The 19,996-nt window shown below is 34.6% G+C and overlaps 1 protein-coding gene across 2 annotated transcripts in view; it reads right to left on the reverse strand.

Moving 5' to 3' along the window:
* Positions 1 to 19,996, reverse strand: part of LOC138713142 (proton-coupled amino acid transporter-like protein CG1139) — a 210,296-nt gene that overhangs the window by 106,760 nt on the left and 83,540 nt on the right. Inside the window, exon 1 of one of the 2 annotated variants that reach the window (XM_069844959.1) lies at positions 19,264 to 19,381. The exons of the other annotated variant lie outside the window; for it this stretch is intronic. The gene's annotated coding sequence lies outside the window, so the exon portion shown is untranslated. Of the gene's footprint in view, positions 1 to 19,263; positions 19,382 to 19,996 lie in introns of those variants that run through there. 2 annotated transcript variants of the gene reach the window in all.

Here is a 19,996-nt window from a genome sequence, read left to right on the forward strand (position 1 = left end):
GATGATGATGATAGTTACCACCCACAAAACATTCTTAATTTAGAAAAGAGTAAAAAGAAGCATAAGTGGTTCGTTTCAATTGTTGAGTGTAAACCATTATTTAATTTATAGAAGCGGAAAAAATCATCACTGTAACTGGAGTAATATTATTCTTGAAGCTGCTATGTGTGTTCTGAAATGAAGAAGTTTAATGTGGCTGAAAGTTATTCACACTTTTACGGTCTTAGGAAGGATTAATTTGACATTCGTAAATGTGGACTGCCAAAGACAGTGAATAATTTAGTACAAGATCATTGCTCTAAGAATATGCAGTAAGTTGTCTCGATACATTTTGAACTTAAAAATAAAGCATTAAAACGACTTGTCTCTGGTTGGTTGAACCAGAGCGCATTTTATAATATCACTTATTTTTTATATTTGACGTTGTTCTTTCACCTAAAAGTTTCTATTAATTCTTTCGAAAGTCTTTTATGACTATGGCATGAATGAATGAATGAATGAATGAATGAATGAATGAATGAATACTTACAGCTTTTAAGGAACCCGGAGGTTCATTGCCGTCCTCACATAAGCCCGCCATCGGTCTCTATCCTGTGCAAGATCAATGCAGTCTGTATCATCATACCCTACCTCCCTCAAATCCATTTTAATATTATCCTCCCATCTACTTCTCGATCTCCCCAAAGGTCTTTTTCCCTCCGGCCTCCCAATAACACTCAATATGCATAAAAATAAATAAATAAATTAATAAATAAATAAATAAATAAATAAATAAATAAATAAATAAATAAATAAGAAGGCAGACAAAACAAACAAGCAAGCAAAATAAGCAAAAAAAACAACAAAAAACAGACAAAACAAGCAAACAAACAAACGTACGAGCAAGTAAAGAAGTGAGTAAGTAACTAAATAAATAAATAAATTAATTAATTTATCACTTTTAGACAGACTGAAATTTGCGCTATCAGTGGGATTTGAAACAAGGACTGCATATGGAAGTGGTGGTGATGGTGCCGAAATTCAACATATGGAACAAATGGCCAACGAATTTTGCCTGGAACACACTATCAGTGACATGTTCTTTTACGCACCATAAATCTACTACACGCCTTCCCGACTTCACTTCCTTCTTGGAGAGGCCATGATAAGCACTTTATCCTCCTTTAAAATACGTTGCCCTCGGCTATGTTTGAACCCACGAACCTCGGACCCTACAGCTAGAATGGTATCCACTGGACCACAGAGAACGACACGCACTTCTGGTTTTGGTTCACTGTTGCGTGAAGCATGGTGTCTGTCGCAGACCTTGTCGCTGCTGGTACGGCTCTTGTAGTATGTGAAAGTCGGAAGAGGAGACGCGGAATAATAGAAACCATGGGAACCGCGACGCTTGATCTTCCTCGTCACTGCGCTGAAATAGTCTGTCTCCAGGTGATTTTTTTAAACTATTATTTAAAGATGCTATTTGAACGGTGAGGTTATCTACAGGGAATTTCAGGTAGAGTTCATCAATATGAGGAATTTTCAAATAGGAAATCCAGTCCGGAAACGTTCCGTTTGCTCACTCAAGCTCCGGAAGTAATAGAAATGATTATAGTGGGGTTCACTTTAAGATTACTTCCTAAGCAGCTAATATGTTTTCAATGATGCCAGCTGTTACCAGGTATTACAAAAGCTGGTAAAATTGGAATGAAACAGTAACACTACTTATTTGTTTTATTATTGATTTGAGTATTTACTCATTTAATTATTTATTTGTTTGTTTACTTATTTATTTGGTTATTTAATTACTTATTTATTTGTTTATTCATTTACTCATTTAATTATTTATTTATTTATTTAATAACTTATTTATTTACTTATTCAATTACGTATTTATTTGCTTATTTATTTACTCATTTAATTACTTATTTATTTGTTTATTTATTTAATTATTTATTTACTTATTTATTTGTTTACTTACTTATTTGTTTATTTACTCATTTTTTATTTATTTATTAAATTACTTTTTATTTGTTTATTTATTTAATTATTTATTCACTTATTTGTTTACTTACTTATTTGTTTATTTATTAAATCATTTAATTACTTATATGTTCATTTACTCATTTTTTATTTATTTATTTAATTACTCTTTATTTGTTTATTCAATTATTCATTTATGTACTTGTTTATATATTTACCCATTTAATTACATATATTCATTTATTTATTTAATTATTTATTCACTTATTTATTTGTTTACTTACTTATTTGTTTATTTATTAACTCATTTAATTACTTATTTATTTGCTTATTTACTTATTTGTTTATTTATTTAATCATTTAATTATTTTTTATTTGTTTATTCAATTATTTATTTAATTGTTTATTTATTAACTCATTTAATTACTTATTTATTTGTTTATTTACTTATGTGTTTATTTATTTATTTATTTAATCATTTAATTACTTTTTTATTTGCTTATTTACTTATTTGTTTATTTATTTATTTATTTAATCATTTAATTACTTTTTTATTTCTTTATTCAGTTATTTATTTATTTACTTGTTTATTTACTTACTCATTTAATTATTTATTTGTTTATTTATTTGTTATTTATTTATTTACTCATTTAATTACTTATTTTTTGTTTATTTATTTAATTATTTATTTGTTTATTCATTTATTAATTTTATTACTTATTTACTTGTTGATTTATTTATTTATTTACTTATTTCTTTATTTACTTCTTTGTTTATTTATTTACTCATTTAATTACTTATTTAGTAGTTTATTTAATTATTTATTTACTTATTAGTTATTTATTTGTTTACTTAATTGTTTATTTTTTTCTTATTTATTTGTTTATTTAATTCATCTTTATAATATTCAGTGTATATTATTTATTTTCAATAAATTTTTATCGTTTTGATAGCTACCACATCCTGTCGCAGAATATTCTTTTTTAAAATTTCATTACGTATTTTTTTAACATTAATTTACTTTTTTTTGTTCATTTGAATTGATTAGGATGCCGATAATTTAAATCCAAGAATTGGACGGCTATCATGTCGATGATATTTTCTCTATTTACATATTTAATTATTTATTTATTTATTTTCATATTTATTTGTTTATTTAATTATTTACATATTTATTTATTTACTCATTTATTTACTCATTTATTTATTTATTTATTTATTTATCTATCTATGATTAATTGATTAAGGGGTTAAGCCATTGCATGTTTTGATTGATCGATCGGTTCATTCATTTAATATTAAAATTAATTTTATCTGGAAGCATGAAATTCATTGGTATGACTAAACAGTTTACGATTCATGAAACCTAATCTAAAAATGTATTTTCTTCGTCCACACGAAATGATTAGTACGAACTCTGAAAACCGAATACCACTTTAAAATTTAAGCAATTTATTTATTAATTATTGTACCATTTGTTAATATTGACATTATTAATTATTAATTACGTTCAAATTTTGAATAACATTTGCTAGTAACTTTCGTTTCATGAACGTTGGCAGCTCCTTAAAAGGCAAACAATACTGTCAACGTAACAGTTAGAAAGAAGTTGACAATAGAAAATTCAACCTTACAACTGGAAAATCACTAAAATGCATTAGTATATGTAGTAATAGGGGTAAAATGGTTAAGTTTCACCCTTACGGTAAAAAGTAAGAACTATACAGTAATTACGGATAACAGACTTAACATAAGCAGCAATTCTCACAGAGCTCTTTTTCTAGTTGTGTTAAAACAATTTGCGTAAGATACAGTATTACTAGGGACCGTATTCTGGTCCAGGGCGTTCGGAGATAAGGTTAGTTGTTCAATAGACTACATTGACGTGACGTCATGTTTGTCGTGTGCCACAGCTACTATCAGGGTTGACGTTCTATTCACGATTCCCGATTTTATACAATAGATTTACTTTTACTGGCGGAGTTAAGATCATAAGGCGTACTCTTCCACTCAGCCAGTATAAGAATACAGTACATACCAATACTTTTCGATTGCAGAGATATTTTACTACTTTCTTTCTTTCTTTCTTTCTTTCTTTCTTTCTTTCTTTCTTTCTTTCTTTCTTTCTTTCTTTCTTTCTCTCAGTTTAACCTCTCCCTTCTAGGTGCATTTACACGACCCACGCCACCCGGACCTTACAGGGCCGCGACCTGTCGGGAGAGGTATTAAGCTATGGATCACATACATACTTTTTTGACCACACAAGGACATGGAGGGCCTCCCCGGATGAGGGATCAGCTCAATGCCAGGGCCACCTCCGATACAACACAAACATTTAAGACATTACACATCATTCACTCACACATATGAAAGAATTAAGGGAAGGATCGCCGTCCATGGCCGGACTTTCAAGAAGTACAATCCCGGTATTTGCCTAGAAATAACTGAGGAAACCATGGAAAACCTCAGTTAGGATTGCCGGCCCCTGAGATCGAACTCCGGACCTCCAGAATGCGAGGCCAGCCCTCTACCACTCCGCTAGCCCGCTCGGTTATTTTACTACTTAATTAACTTATTATTCCCAGAACATGAATTTTACCAGCAATCTAAAAGTATTAGGAATAAATTTGAATAAGGAACAAAAAAAAAAATTCCTTCCCAGGCAGGATTCGAACCACGAAAGTCTTAGTGACCAGTCTATCGTGCTCTGGAGTGAACAAGGCTCTGAAATCAGCTACAAGGGTCGGTCCGGTTTTTTTTTTTTTACCATTACCGTGCTGTACATAGTGTAAATAATTTAAATTCTAAATATTAGTGTAAATGTTAAAATGGTCCATGTTCTGTTCTGCCAAACTTGACCAAACAAAAGCCGCTGAGCAGTCATTCAAGTACATCCCTTGCTAGATGCACGCGCGTCATTCACTAAAAACTCCAGTAATACTTAGGCCCGGTTTCTTCGACTTCTGTTAAAATGCACCTAATATAGCGTTAATTAACTGTAAGTTAAAAGTATGAATTGCTGTTAAAAATATTGCGTTTCTTCAACTTTACATTTCACATTTTAACATTCTGTTTGTTAACTCTCTGTTAGGACCAGAGATTCTAGAGTTTAACCATAACCTATAACCAAGTAAAGGCTTACTTCTGTTTTCTGAACTCTGACAATTGCGATTCTCGCTTGTTTCCGTTGATTGATTCAGAGAGGATAGAAGTCTTTCTATTCTCTCAAGTTTCATTTCTGCCTCTTTCCGTCGTCTGTATCACAATAGCGTGGATCGGCGTATTGGTATTATTGTTGTGAAATCGAAAACACTGGAACAAAGAGAAATCATGGGACCAATTTCTCTTCGTTCGAGAGAAGCCTTCTGCTGGAAATAATTTCTCAGTATAAACCAATTATTGAGAATAAACAAACAAACGGATCTAAGTTGAAAGAGAAAAGTAAGGCTTGGCAGAAAATAGCCTATATCTTTGTATGAACTTCTGGTCTGTCAAATCACAGAAATCATCCGCTCTGTTTATGTATTCATGGATATCATTTTCTAAATAATCCAGATATATAAGTTCAGCATCTAACGCACCAGCCATATTGGACACTTCTATGCTAACAGAGAGTTAAATGATTTAACTGCATGAAATTGGGCAGTTAAATTAACATAGGTTTTAACAGCCTGTTAGTGCTAACAGTAGTTGAAGAAATGCTTCAACTGTTAAGTTTACAGTTAAAATGGAATAACACACTGCTATAATTTAACAAAGGTTGGAGAAACCGGACCTTAGTCTTGTAGCCTCTTGGGGATATTACAATACATGTTCAAGAATTATTTTTTATTTCCCACGTCTAAAAAAAATGAAAATCGGTCCTCTTTTTCAATTTCCAGCAAAACGGAACTAATGGACGATCCAACAAGAATTGTCGGGACACCGGGACGAAAGATAAAAAAAAATGACTGTCCTATTGAAAACGGGACGTCTAGTCACATTAAATTGATATGTAATAGTAATATGCATTACAAGAGCGGTATGTTGAAGGTTTCATGTTCGAGGAAAAGTTTGAAAAAGCGAAACGTAGTTGAGCTTCTTTAATTTCAGAGAATTGAAAGAAAATATACCGCTCGTGTATCGTACATTATTTTGTGCGAAGATCGTTTATTACATGCCTGAAAGAGGAATTTCTAATTAGTTGCAATGAAATCTCCATCTTGGTTTCTGTTCAATGAGGCAAATTTGTAAAACAAAAATATCTATCTTCAACATTGTTGCTTTAAAATGTTTTCTGTATTTACTATACTCCAGCAGGCCGTGATATACGTCTGTTCCCCCCCTCCCCCGCAGTCTATAAATGCGAACTTAAAACAAACGGTATAGTAATATACGTTACAACAGCGTTATGTTGACGTTTTCATGGTCGAGGAAAAGATTGAAAAAGCGAAACGTAGTTGAGCTTTTTTAATTTCCGAGAACATGAAAACAAACATACCGCTCGTGTATCGTACATTATTTTGTGCGAAGATCGTTTATTACATACCTGAAAGACGAATTTCTAATTAGTTGCAATGAAATCTCCATGTTGGTTTCTGTTCAATGACGGCAACTTCGGAAAACCAAATTATCTTTCTTCAACATTGTTGCTATAAAATGTTTTCTGTGTTTACTATACTTCAGCAGGCCGTGATATACGTCTGTCTTTTTTTTCCCCCCAGTCTATGATGAGTCTGGAATCTTGTTGATTTTTTCACGGCTTCCTTAATGTTACTTGCATCACGAATGCAGTAACTTTAGTGGAGTTGTAGAGTTTACTTAATTTTTGTAAATATTTAAAAACAATAATTGACAGTACAATTGAGGTGAAATTGCAGCGGTAAATTTCCAATTTATAATTATAACTATGTTAAAAGTATCTAAAAATAATATGTTAAAAGCCTAAAGCAGTAAAATGAATATCGCGCTTAAGCGGTAAGAAGAGGGAAATTGTTATGTGTGTTAGGTTGTGAATAATGAATGTGGAATTTTACACTTTCCGCGGATTGGTTTTGTGCGGAAACCAAGCAAATACGCACGATCTCGCACAAATAGGAGGGACGCAGTGTGCTTTGCGGTACTCACCGGTCGTGGCTGCAGCAACAGGTGGACGTCTACCTGCAAACTGAGAGCGCTATAGTCCGTGTCGGGAGGGGAGGAGCCCGCGGAAGAAGGAAGGGGCGGTCGTCACAATCGCACGTGGAGAGCGAAATGACCCAGATCCCACATTCTTGAGGAAGTTTCACAAACCTGACCTTAACACCGCGCACCAGGTTTCCCTAAACTGGATCCAAACGGCTCCGCTCTCCCAGTGTTGTCTGCTGCGTGGGTTGCGTTCTCTGTTTACATCAGAGGTGTGCAGCTCGAATTATTGTACACAAAAAACTCGGAACGTTTCCAAGGTTGGACACATGGACAAAAGTTTACACTACTCGTTCAGGGATCTATTCCGCAAAGGTATACAATACAAATTATTGATGAAAGATGTAAAGTATGGAGTTGTATCTTTCTGTTCCACGAAAGAATTAAAGTGTGTTGTACATTACCAATGCGAGTTTCAAAAAGTTACTGAATTTAAATACTTGCGAAGTATAATTAATGAAACAGGCTTATTTGGGAAAGAAACTGAACATAGACTCGTTACGGCAAATAAGTATTACTACTCCCTTCATAAATTGCTTAGTTCCAAACTACTTTCTAGATTATCAAAATGAAGATGCTATAAAACAATGATCCTACCAACTCTCATATATTGCTGTGAAACTTTGATATAAAAAAAACAACAACAACAAAATCCCTTTTTACTTTTGAGAACTAAATCTTGAGGAAGATTTTTGGTCCCATTCAAGAAAATAACACTTGGAGAATTTTGAACAACAGGGAACTAAGGGATATTTATAAAGATCCGGACATAATAGCCTTAATAAAAAGTCGAAGACTACGTTGGCATGAACACGTTCTACGGCGTGATGAAGGCTCTCTTCAACGAAAAGCTTTCGACTATTCTCCAAGATGTACGAGACCTGGTAGACCTCGCCTCCGTTGGCAGGACCAAGTATATGATAATCTTTGTACAGTGGGAGGACGACAAGAAGATGCAGGGAACAGAGAAGAAGGGCGATATATCGTGAATGAGACTAAAAACGTCTTAGGTTTTGAAATCCCCTAAATTGATGATTGATTGATTGATTTATTGTGCATTACCAATGAATCGCTACTAGTGACGTCATATCAATAAACACACTACGCCATAACATGAAACAGCTGGTTATCTTCGTATTTCATTCATCGAATGAGGTTATGTTTCTCTCTTTAATCATAATGTATTTTAAGGTACGTTATGCAGCAAAGATTCGTAGATTCTATGAAATTCGTAATCCTGCAATGTTATTTTAGTTGACTTCTTTAATAGTGATAAATTTACTTCCTTATTATTATCCTTATCATTATGTCCTTCCGCGATTCCCGCATAATACTCCTTGATAGTTATTTTACCATTTACTTTTGTTTGCAGCAGTTCATGTTACTGTTTATTTATTTATTTATTTATTTATTTATTTATTTATTTAGTAGTATTATTAGTAGTATTTATTTATTTAACCTGGTAGAGATAAGGCCGTCAGGCATTCTCTGCCCCTCTACCAGGAGATTCCAACTACAATATCAACAATAAAATTACAATTAGTATTAAATTTACAATTACAATTACAAATAATATTACAATTAGTATTAAATTTACAATTACAATAAAATCAAAGTACGAAAAGATTACCTGAATAATTAAAGCTAGATAATTTATCATAGAGAAACAAAGAATATTTTATATTTACTGAATTACAAATTAAATCTAGAATAACAAAATTGTATAGTGATGAAATTACTGAATATTGAAATATTTTGTGATAGATTAAAGAAACTATTTACAAGAAATCAATTACTGACCAAGTGCCTAGTAAGTTTTCGTTTGAATTCAATTTTATTTCGACAGTCCCTGATGCTAGCAGGTAGCGAATTCCAGACTCTTGGCAGGGCTATTGTGAAAGAAGATGAGTATGAGGAGGTGCGATGGGATGGTATTGTTAGTAGTGGTGTAGTGGTGTAGTTAAGGCCATCAGGCCTTCTCTTCCACACCACCAGAAATACAAATACAATAATAGAAATGAAAAGGGGAAAAAATACACTATAAACAAAGTAAAGCCACACAAAAATATACACAGGTTGCAGTCACACAAACTTTAAATGAGTGGTTATGTATCGTAAATAATTGTATCCTAACTAATTAACTAGCATAGGCCTAAACAAGAAACTTGCAATTTTAATCTAGAGTAAAAAAAAAAACACACAAATCAAAACTCCTAGCAATACCTAAAAAAGCATTAAATAAGACAAAATTTTCCAATTTAATTTTGAATTGTGATAAAGTCCGGCAGTCCCTGGCGTCATTAGGTAACGAATTCCAGAGGCGAGGTATTTCTACAGTATAGGGGGATGAGTGTAAGGACATTCTATGATGAGGGATAGAAATAAGTAGTTATAGTACATCCGAAGTATTTAAAGCTGCCCACTTAATATCTTGATGTTTATTTTAGTTCTATAGAGGGTTTCACGTTAAGAAAAAAAAAACATTGAACATATGGAGCTATTACATCAAATGACCAGTTGCCATAGAAACAACTACCTACCATTATAGCTTTTACAATGTACTAGGCAAGGCCCATAAAACCAATGCTTTCTTCTTAATGTGAAATGCTCTATAGAAACATTGATTTTTAAACAAATATCTTTTGTTTTGCTAATCTAGTCTTTCAGGTGAAGCTCCCTGTAAAGCAGATTTGAATAATTTCAAGGGAAAAATTGTTCCGGGGCCGGGTATCGATCCCGGGACCTCTGGTTGAACGTACCAGCGCTCTACCACTGAGCTACCCGGGAACTCTACCCGACACCGTCTCAACTTTTCCCTTTATATCCATACAACTCGCGTGGGCTGACGAAACGCCAGAGACCCCCTTGAAATTATTCAAATCTGCTTTACAGGGAGCTTCACCTGAAAGACTAGATTTGCATAATATATACGTTACTGTGTTCGTTAACAGAAAACCACAATTCCAAGTCACACAGAGATTGTGTGCACTCGTTGTTTTTTCCCTTGAAATTATTCAAATCTGCTTTACAGGGAGCTTCACCTGAAAGACTAGATTTGCATAATATATTCGTTACTGTGTTCGTTAACAGAAAACCACAATTCCAAGTCACACCGAGATTGTGTGCACTCGTTGTTTTTTCCCTTGAAATTATTCAAATCTGCTTTGCAGGGAGCTTCACCTGAAAGACTAGATTTGCATAATATATACGTTACTGTGTTCGTTAACAGAAAACCACAATTCCAAGTCACACAGAGATTGTGTGCACTCGTTGTGGGTCTCTGGCGTTTCGTCAGCCCACGCGAGTTGTGTGGATATAAAGGGAAAAGTTGAGACGGTGTCGGGTGGAGTTCCCGGGTAGCTCAGTGGTAGAGCGCTGGTACGTTCAACCAGAGGTCCCGGGATCGATACCCGGCCCCGGAACAATTTTTCCCTTGAAATTATTCATCTTTTGTTTTGTTAACTAGAGCTCTGAACTGTGTTTGATATCTTCTGTTACCTAGTAACACGTCTTCTGCATAAGCAGAAAAATATAGTAATCACAACATTGTACTGAATTATAAGAGAATCTTGAGTTAAAATTTCTAATATGGATGTCTTGCATTTTCACTGTTGATCATCCTATATCTGCGCAGCTACCATGCAAAATAAATGACGCTGTACATAGCAGCCAATATATGACTGACATCTCTTTGTCGACATTTCAGCTGAACTTAACAACCTGAACGATTGTGTAAACTGCAGTTCTGGCTTCAGATACAGTACTTGGCTGCAGTTTCAGTGATATTCAGTTTCACTAACCGTGCCAGAATGTGCGAACATATGGTGCCAAACGTGATGGCCTGTTCCTCCTTATAGCTCTGTCGAATACAGATGTCAGATCTTACTCTGAGATTTAATGGGCATAACTGTGGTAACGAGGTCCAGCATTTGCGGAGTCTTAAAGAAATCTATCTCTTGATAAAGAAATCTCATAGTATTTAAAATTGAGGGGCATAGTCCTATGCAGTTCAGTAATGCTTTCTTACCCTCAAATTGAACCTAGGATAGATGATTTGCCGGTTTATTATTATTATTATTATTATTATTATTATTATTATTATTATTATTGACATTGAATAGACAAAATAAAATGAATGATTAAAGTACATAAAATAATGACAATTAAAAGTAATTGTAATTGAAAATGAAAGGATGAAATCATATAAATGAATAAACTACAAAATAATATAAAAGATAACAAAAATAATATTACAATACATATTTATGTCTTTTGTTCAAATATTGTTCAATAATTTGTGAAAGAATAGGCCTATATTTTCCTCCTGGATCTCTTGCATATTATGTTGTAAATTAGTAGATTCATATGATCTAATATTAACATATATTTTGTTTGACAACATGAAATCCATTGCCTTGACTAAACAGTTTACGATTCACGAGACCTAACCTAAAAATGTAGTTTGTTTGATCACTTAAAATGATCAGTACAAACTCCGAAATCAGAATACCACTTTGAAATGTATGCTTAAGAATACTTACTTAAGCACTCCTAATAATTTTGCTACTCTAGTTATATTTGAAGAGTCCACTGCAAGAATGATGGATGTCACTTTCTTGTCGAAAATGAACCAAGACTGTCAATGCATAGCTTAAGACATACGTGGTACAGTCATTAAGTTCTGACACTGACGCCTGAAGGGTAGGCACCCACAAGAATCTGGATGTCTCAGAAGATGCCGCGTGATACGGCGTACACTTAAACAGATCGACATCCTCCCTCAATATAGTCGCTGTTGGCCGCTATGCACGTCTGCCAACGTTGGTGTAGCTGCTGGAAGCACCGCTGAAAGATGTTGGCAGGAAGGTGCCGTACGGCTTCTCTTGTGGCAGTCATGAGCTTTTCGGCCGCATAAAAATTACGCCCTCGTAGGATTGATTTCATGAAGGGAAAGAGGAAAAAAAAATCGCATGGTGCGAGATCAGGTGAGTACGGAGGGTGTGGCAAAACAGCGATCTGTTGCCTTGCAAGTTCCTCTTGGACAAGGATGGAGCGATGTGCAGGGGCGTTGTCGTTTAGCAACTGCCAATTCTTCCTATGCCAAAGTTCAGGACGCTTACGTCGAATTGAATTGCTTAAACGGCCAAGAATCTCTTTGTAGAGGATCTTGTCTACAGTTGCACCTTGTGGGATGAATTCTATGTGAACAATTCCATTTGAAAAAAAAACTGTTAAAGCATCACCTTGCCTTTTGACCTGTCTTGTTGCGGATTTTTCTGTCGTGGAAATAATGGCGTTTTCCAGGTGGCGGATTGTCGCTTCAGTTGCGGATCGTAAAGGAAACGCCATGTTTCGTCTCCAGTTATGATCGGTTATAGCAGTTCCGCCTAATTTCTGACAGAACGTGACGTTTGCCCGTTGCTCAAACTGCAACATACTCGAGTTCCGACGCGCGCATTCAAATCACCGTCACAACAAAGACCGTAGTTCTGCTTACAGTGCATGCACTCAACTGTCTCTTGTTGGGTCGAGAGACTAACTGACAAGGTATCATACCATGGCGCCACCTATGCGCTATAGTGCACCACAATGCCACTATGCGCTCAGTATTAGAACTTAATGACTGAACCACGTATAGAATGTTCATAGAGAGTTACATGGCATTAACACTGATAGTCATTGTCCAGTAATGATCGGAAAATCACAGTTAGGCTTTGAGCGCTAAGCATTTCAAACTTTCAATTGCTTCTCCTGCAAAATGTATTCCAAATGACATCCATCATTCTTGCAGTGGACTCTTCAATTGCTGTCTCCGTGCGCATTTTTATCGATCACCCAAGTGCATGTAATTTATTTACATTTATTTTACTATAATCTTGACTTCTAACCGCAACACAACACATAAAATAACTATTACGTATTAATATAATACTGATATTACTTAATTATCAATATGTTCGAATTTCACTAGCTTCCAGTAATCGGCTCAGAAATCTACAGTGCATGAGGGTTAAGTTGGCGTGATTTCTACTATCCTTGTCTGCGGTCCTTGTCTATCGACTGTCAACAGATGTAAGGGGGGAAAGGTTTTCTTTTGTAGAATTCTTGGAATTCCCTTCCCTCCTTCTCCCTTGGCCCTTCTAGAACACACTTTTGCAAATCCAATTAGTGGGTCTCTCAGTGGCGTCTTGGCGTTGTTCGAGTTCATTTATTCAGTAGTGTTTAGTGAATAGTGAAGTAAGTGTGTGTCTCGTTGTGTCAATTTAATATAATATAATATAATATAATATAATATAATATAATATAATATAATATAATATACAATAATTCACAATTTAAACAAAATGTTTTCGGAATTGCATGGTTTCCCTGTTATCTTAAACATTGTAATGTGTGTTGTGCTCTTGTTTTTAATAATCATGGTAGGCAATATGGGAAAACGCGGGAAAGCCTTGAAGTCGGACAGTATGAACATGGTTATTAATGTACACAAATTCTTTACTGAAGAATATGAGGCACTGAAACGCGGAAAGCAAACAATATCTGTGTCGAGTGTTATCGAAAGAACTGCTGCAGCGACAGGTATATCGTCTCGTAGTGTTAGCAGGATTTTAAAAAAACAAAGGGAGGCACTAGAAAGTGGAAGTGTTCTGCGAACTCCAGGAAAGAAACGCCCAAACAGGACCCCTCAGAAAACTGCAATTGACTCATTTTCTGCCGCCGCTATAAGACGAGAATTTTATTCTTTGTATCGGACTGATTTTTTGCCTAGTTTGAAGGATATAAATGACGCATTAATTAAGGAAAGCTTATTCACTGGAAGCATATGGAGTTTGAGAGAAATTCTTAAAAAAATGAAATTTAGGTATGTTAAAAATACTCAAGGCAGAAAATTTTTAATGGAAAGGTCAGATGTTATTTTAAAGAGATTTAAATTCTTAAGAAAAATGAAAGAATTACGCGCCACTGGACGCGCCGTTGTTTATCTAGACGAAACTTGGGTTAATGTGAACCATACGAAAAGCAAAGTTTGGAAAAGCGATGATCACGAAATTGACTTCCCACTTCAAACCCCAATAGGAAAAGGTCAACGGTTTATTATTTTACACGCCGGATGTTCGACAGGTTTCATTCCAAACGCGCTTCTAACTTTCAAATCTAAATCAACTAAAGACTACCACGAGGAGATGGACAGCACTGTATTTAAGAACTGGTTCATTAATCAATTATTACCAAACATTCCTCTCAATAGCATCATTGTAATGGACAATGCCCCCTATCATTCAACAGAACTCAATAACGCACCAATTTCATCAACACCGAAATCTGAAATGCAGTCCTGGCTTCGTAACAATAACATTGAATTTGATTTACGATCCACGAAACCTGTATTATATGAACTTGTAAAAACTAAAAAAGATAATTTCAAAACATACGAAATCGACCAAATTGCGACAATGCACTCCCATACTGTAGTGAGACAGCCACCATACCATTGTGATTTAAACGCGATCGAATTAATATGGGGGCAGGTTAAAAATGACGTTGCGAAGCGTAATATTTCGTTCAAAAGTAAAGATATGAAATTGTTGTTTGAGAGCGCTCTTGCAAAAGTGACGGAAGATAATTGGAGAAAGGCCTGTGAACACGTGGAAAAAGTCGAACAATTTTATTGGGAGAAGGACGGACTAGTAGACGAAATTAGCGATCGATTCGTAATAAATTTGGATGACACGGACACGGACGAGGAACTTTCTGGCGGAGAGGAGTCAGAATTTGAAGAGGAAGAGAGTGCCGCCGCTGCTAACTCCTGGTCGCTGGAAGGAGTGTCGACCATACCGCCGTCACCATAAATGAGGGTAGAGAGAGATGGTGAGTATTCTTTCTCTTTCTAAAAGGGACTAGACAAGTAAATCCTCATGGACTGTAGTACAACAGCTGTTCCTGTTGCCAACATTACAGTTAGAAAATCACTACTAGTTGTAGTATATCTCAGTATCGAAATTCGAAACGAAGTTGGCATAAGAAAATTCAACCTTCAAACTAGAAAATCACCATAATCCACTAACATATGTAGTAATGGGGGGGGGGGAAATGGTTGGGTTTCACCCTTAGGGTATTAAGAAGCTGATCCGGACTATATACATTTTCCACTTCGCTGCAAACCCAGAACTATCAAACTTAAGTTATAACATCATAGATAGAAGAAGATGTATACTAAAATTCTTTGAATGTGTTAATAAGCCTAAACTACAAGTTTCTTGTTGGTGGTCAAGAGTCCGGAAATCCTGTTTGAAGTCGGATATTTTGCCGTGTGAAAAAATTGTCGACTAAGATTCAGTTTAGTGAGGTTATGAAACGCAACTAGTGGGAACAAACGGGTCAACGATCTTCTTGTCCTATAGACGAGAAAAAAGAAAAGCAAACTCAGTGCCGGATGAACACTGAGATAAGGGATAACAATTCCGTCTCTTAGATGGATGTGCGGTTTGAATTCAGCTAACGACACACTTACTGCGGCTACTGTAATAGCAAGTCCTTATTAATTAATCCTATTATTTCAGCACTGTCATAATAATTCTAGTAAGCACATACAGTATGTAATGAAATAACTCATGCCGTGACATCAAATTTTACATTAGGTCGGAATATAGATCTTTAATATAGAGATAGCGTAGTTCAACATCGTGTCACTAGGACTAAATTTCCTTGGCTTACAAGCAAAACACATTAAGTAAAAAATATTGCCTCTGAGAAAACTATGTTTTGAAACATCTTAACAAAACTGAATCTTCAAAATATTATATTTAGTAAGTTGTTTTTCTGTAATGTGTATTTAATTTTCCAGTTCTAACTATATACACTTACATTATATAAATTATATACACCTTTTTATTCAGAAGTAATATTTTTTACTTAATGTGTTTTGCTTCTAAAGAGACAATATAATCTATACTAATAATAAATCTGTAGCCGAAATTTTTCTGGTAATTTTCGATTTTCCAAAAATAATTGGTCCTAACATATATAATTAACCAACCTGAAACCGAAAATCGCATTTTTGAAATTTTTGTTTGTATGTCTGTCTGTATGTTTGTTACCTTTTCACGCGATAATGTCTGAACCGATTTATATGAAAATTGGAATATAAATTAAGTTCGTTGTAACTTAGATTTTAGGCTATATGGCATTCAAAATACTTTATTTAAAAGGGGGGTTATAAGGGGGCCTGAATTAAATCGAAATATCTCGCTTATTATTGATTTTTGTGAAAAATGTTACATAACAAAAGTTTCTTTAAAAATGATTTCCGATAAGTTTTACTCTTTACACAATTTTGATAGGACTGATATTTAATGAGATAAATGAGTTTTAAAATTAAAATAACGCCATCTAAGACGGTGCAATGAATTAAGAACAAATGGCTTCGTCTATAAGGGGCCTTGGACAACAACAATCGAAACAGGGGCCTTGGACATCAACAATCGAAAGCTTTTAAACATAGCCTACAGAGAATGTTTCTGTGTTTGTATGAAGTAATATCAGAAGCTAAATTAACTGATTTGTATAATTAATTATTATTTCACCATTGGAAAGTGTAGTTTCTCTAGATAGACATAATGCTATAATGTTATTACAGTAACGTCTGAGTAAATCGAGGACAGGTAAGATTAAAATAGCTTCTTATGCACAGAAAATTTGATAGGCTATTTTGTACATTCGTTTTCTGTATTTCTTAAAATAATATTTATGTACACTCATTTTAATCTCAGAGAATTAACGAACAACGAGAGTGTATTGATTTAGTATGCAGTAATAGTACGTTAGCTTAGCAATCCATTATTTTATAATTCAGATTTTAAGTATGCTCAATTGATTCGTGTTAAAATACATAAAATATATATGCAATAAATGCAATGCAAGAAAAATTGGGTAATGAGCGAAGCAGATTATCTTGCGCTGTTGTAAAAGTTGTTCCCTGGATCAAAAGTCCTATTTTAATTATGTAATTACATTATATTTATTTCTAACAGGTGCAGCGGAGCGCACGGGTACGGCTAGTCAGTTAATAAAACTCCTTTCATAACACAAGGATTACAAAATTTATCAATAATAAAATTGTTACCATAGTAACCATGACAATAATGCTTCTGTGTAAAACAAATGATGATTGATTCTATTTAAGATGAATAAAAATGTTAAATTTCGTTATGAAATGTTGCTTAATTTCGATGTTATTTCGCGCAAGAAACATAAATTTGGAATTAATTCCCACTACAAGATACAACTTTTTGACTCTCGTCGCGCAAAATACATTACTGTATATTCATACTAAGTCTAAGACGTTTCTATCATCAAGGGAATGTTAAGGTTCTTTTTTCATTTTAACAATGCTTAGTTTTCTATCGGCACTTACATTGTGGAGAAATATGTGTCATAGTCTACCGTAACGGTAGCACGTCTGACCGTGGAACGAGCGACCAGGCTTCAAATCCATGGACAGGTTACCTGGTTGAGGTTTTTTTCCGGGGGTTTCCCTCAACCCATTACGAGCAAATGCTGGGTAACTTTCGGCGCTGGACCCTGGACTCATTTCACCGGCATTATCACTTTCATCTCACTCAGACGCTAGATAACCATAGCAGTAGATAAAATGCCGCAAAATAAACCAAATAAACAGTTTCCAATTCTGTTTGTGAACTACTGTAAACTAATAGGCACCACGAAGCATTCAGGCTATTTCTATTCTATTATTATTAAAGATAAAGTAACTTGAATTCCGGTTTGAATATTAGATTGAAAATTCTGTATTGAAATAGGGTTTGAATATTACATTAAAAAATTTTACATTCAGGTTGGGTTAAAAGTCGCTTTCCCCAAACACTTCCTTGCATTTAATTACATTCAATTTACATTTGACTACAAATTCCTTTATAGATTTTCTTCAAAATGGAGGTCCTGTTTCTCGATACACAATTCACAAAGCTTAAACACTGATTTACAGATGGTAGAACATAACTCACTCTTAACGCCATCCCAAGCAGCCACACTGGAGTGTTTAATTCTTTCGAGATAATTTCATTTGGATTTTCACTGGCCCACTAAACACAATTGTGTCGGTTCACTTTGTCGTTTAACTTAAATGTGTCTTCATCAGTCCATAGAATTGTTTTCCAAAAGTCAGGATCGGCTTCATGTCGAATGCAGGAGGCTAGCAATTATTACGTACAGACGCAACCCAACACAACAAATACATAACAAGACATGACATCGGAAAAACAGTTCACGCGTGAACATGGTTGCCAACCCAGCACTTACTACATCAGCTATTAGTTTATTCAAGTTATGACATCTGTATATGTGTACAAGTATGAAACCTAAGAACGAATATTGGGGAAAGCGACTTTTGACCCACCTTGTAAATATGAATCTTTCGGCACTTTAAATTAACATTTCGTAAAAAAAAATCAAAGTTTATCTTCAAAAACATTAATTTCGAATAAATTCGTTCTAAAACAATTCTTTCAAGTATAGGGTAAAGGTTGGTAATATCGTGATACCAATAATATTATGATAGTTCTTTTTGAGAATTTTTTTACAATTTTACTGAGCGAGAAGAAGATCGGCTTTTTGCGTCAACGTATTAAGGGAATGTTCGTGGACAAGTTTCTACACAAAACCGGCCCTTCTCTCGCTCAGTAAAATTGTAAAAAAAAATTCAAAGAGTACTATCATAGTATTATTAGTATTACAATTTTACCAACCTTTTCCCTACACAAAATTTCGTTTTATTTCACAAGTTTAAGCTTATGACATCCTGATCTGTGCTTAAATTATAAAAACTTTTACTTTTATCAGCTGAAAACCCGTATTTCGCAAATCCGCGGTTTGTAAAAACTAGATATCTCTAACTAGACCTATAGGGTGTGTCATTTTAAAATGTTGTCGATGGCGACGTAACTCGAACAAAAATAGTCGCAAAAATTTTTGTTTACATAAAAATATCCCTATCTAAATACAAGGCTTGAAGTATCAGAGCTTTTTGTCGGTTATCTTCTCATTCAGTTTTAATTGTATTTGTGTGTTACTGTTGGAAAACTCTGTATGTATACAGTATAATATTAAAAAACTTACTGTTCATCCATGACTATCATGCACTGCAGAGTATTCGCGTAGGAATAATAGTCGTAGTCATCTGGTTTCGGACTCTTCTGTCTTCCCTCCGCCACAGAAGTCAACTGGGAGGCAAAAGCGCTAAATTTGTACACAAACGCTTCCCCTCTGCATCACTTCCCTTTTCCTGTACTGCGATAAGACGGTTTGAAACAAACCTAGGTCATGGAAAATTTTTCCAGCAAATGCTTCCTCATCGCGAAAGCATGCAATTGAAACGTAATATTGCAAGCACACTTGCAGCATCACTTTAGCTGTTTTTCGAGACTTCGGCAGGACTTTTCTTACTATATCGCCTTTGGTCACGTTATCCCTATTTCTAGTGATGAATGATAAATCACAGTCTGATATGAGGCTGTCATTTAGACATCTGTGACTGAAGACGCGAAATATCTGTGACAAACTATCACTGTCGACCTCTGATCTAGGTAATACTAAGGGGTATTGAATATTCGGTGATTTTTGACTGATATTTCTGTGAACTCTGATCAAAGTACTCTTACAATTACGACCTTATTTATTTCATTTTCTCTTACGTTCGTGCAGTGACTTCACGCATGCACATAACGCAGTAACAGCAATCTGGCGATAACAAGTGAGTGACAGCGAAGAAATGTTGTGCTATATATGTATGTATATATATATATATATATATATATATATATATATATAGGGGAGCGCGGGTAGTATCGGA

This window comes from Periplaneta americana, chromosome 14 (assembly GCF_040183065.1).
Source record: "Periplaneta americana isolate PAMFEO1 chromosome 14, P.americana_PAMFEO1_priV1, whole genome shotgun sequence".
Classification (NCBI taxonomy): Eukaryota; Metazoa; Arthropoda; class Insecta; order Blattodea; family Blattidae; genus Periplaneta; species Periplaneta americana.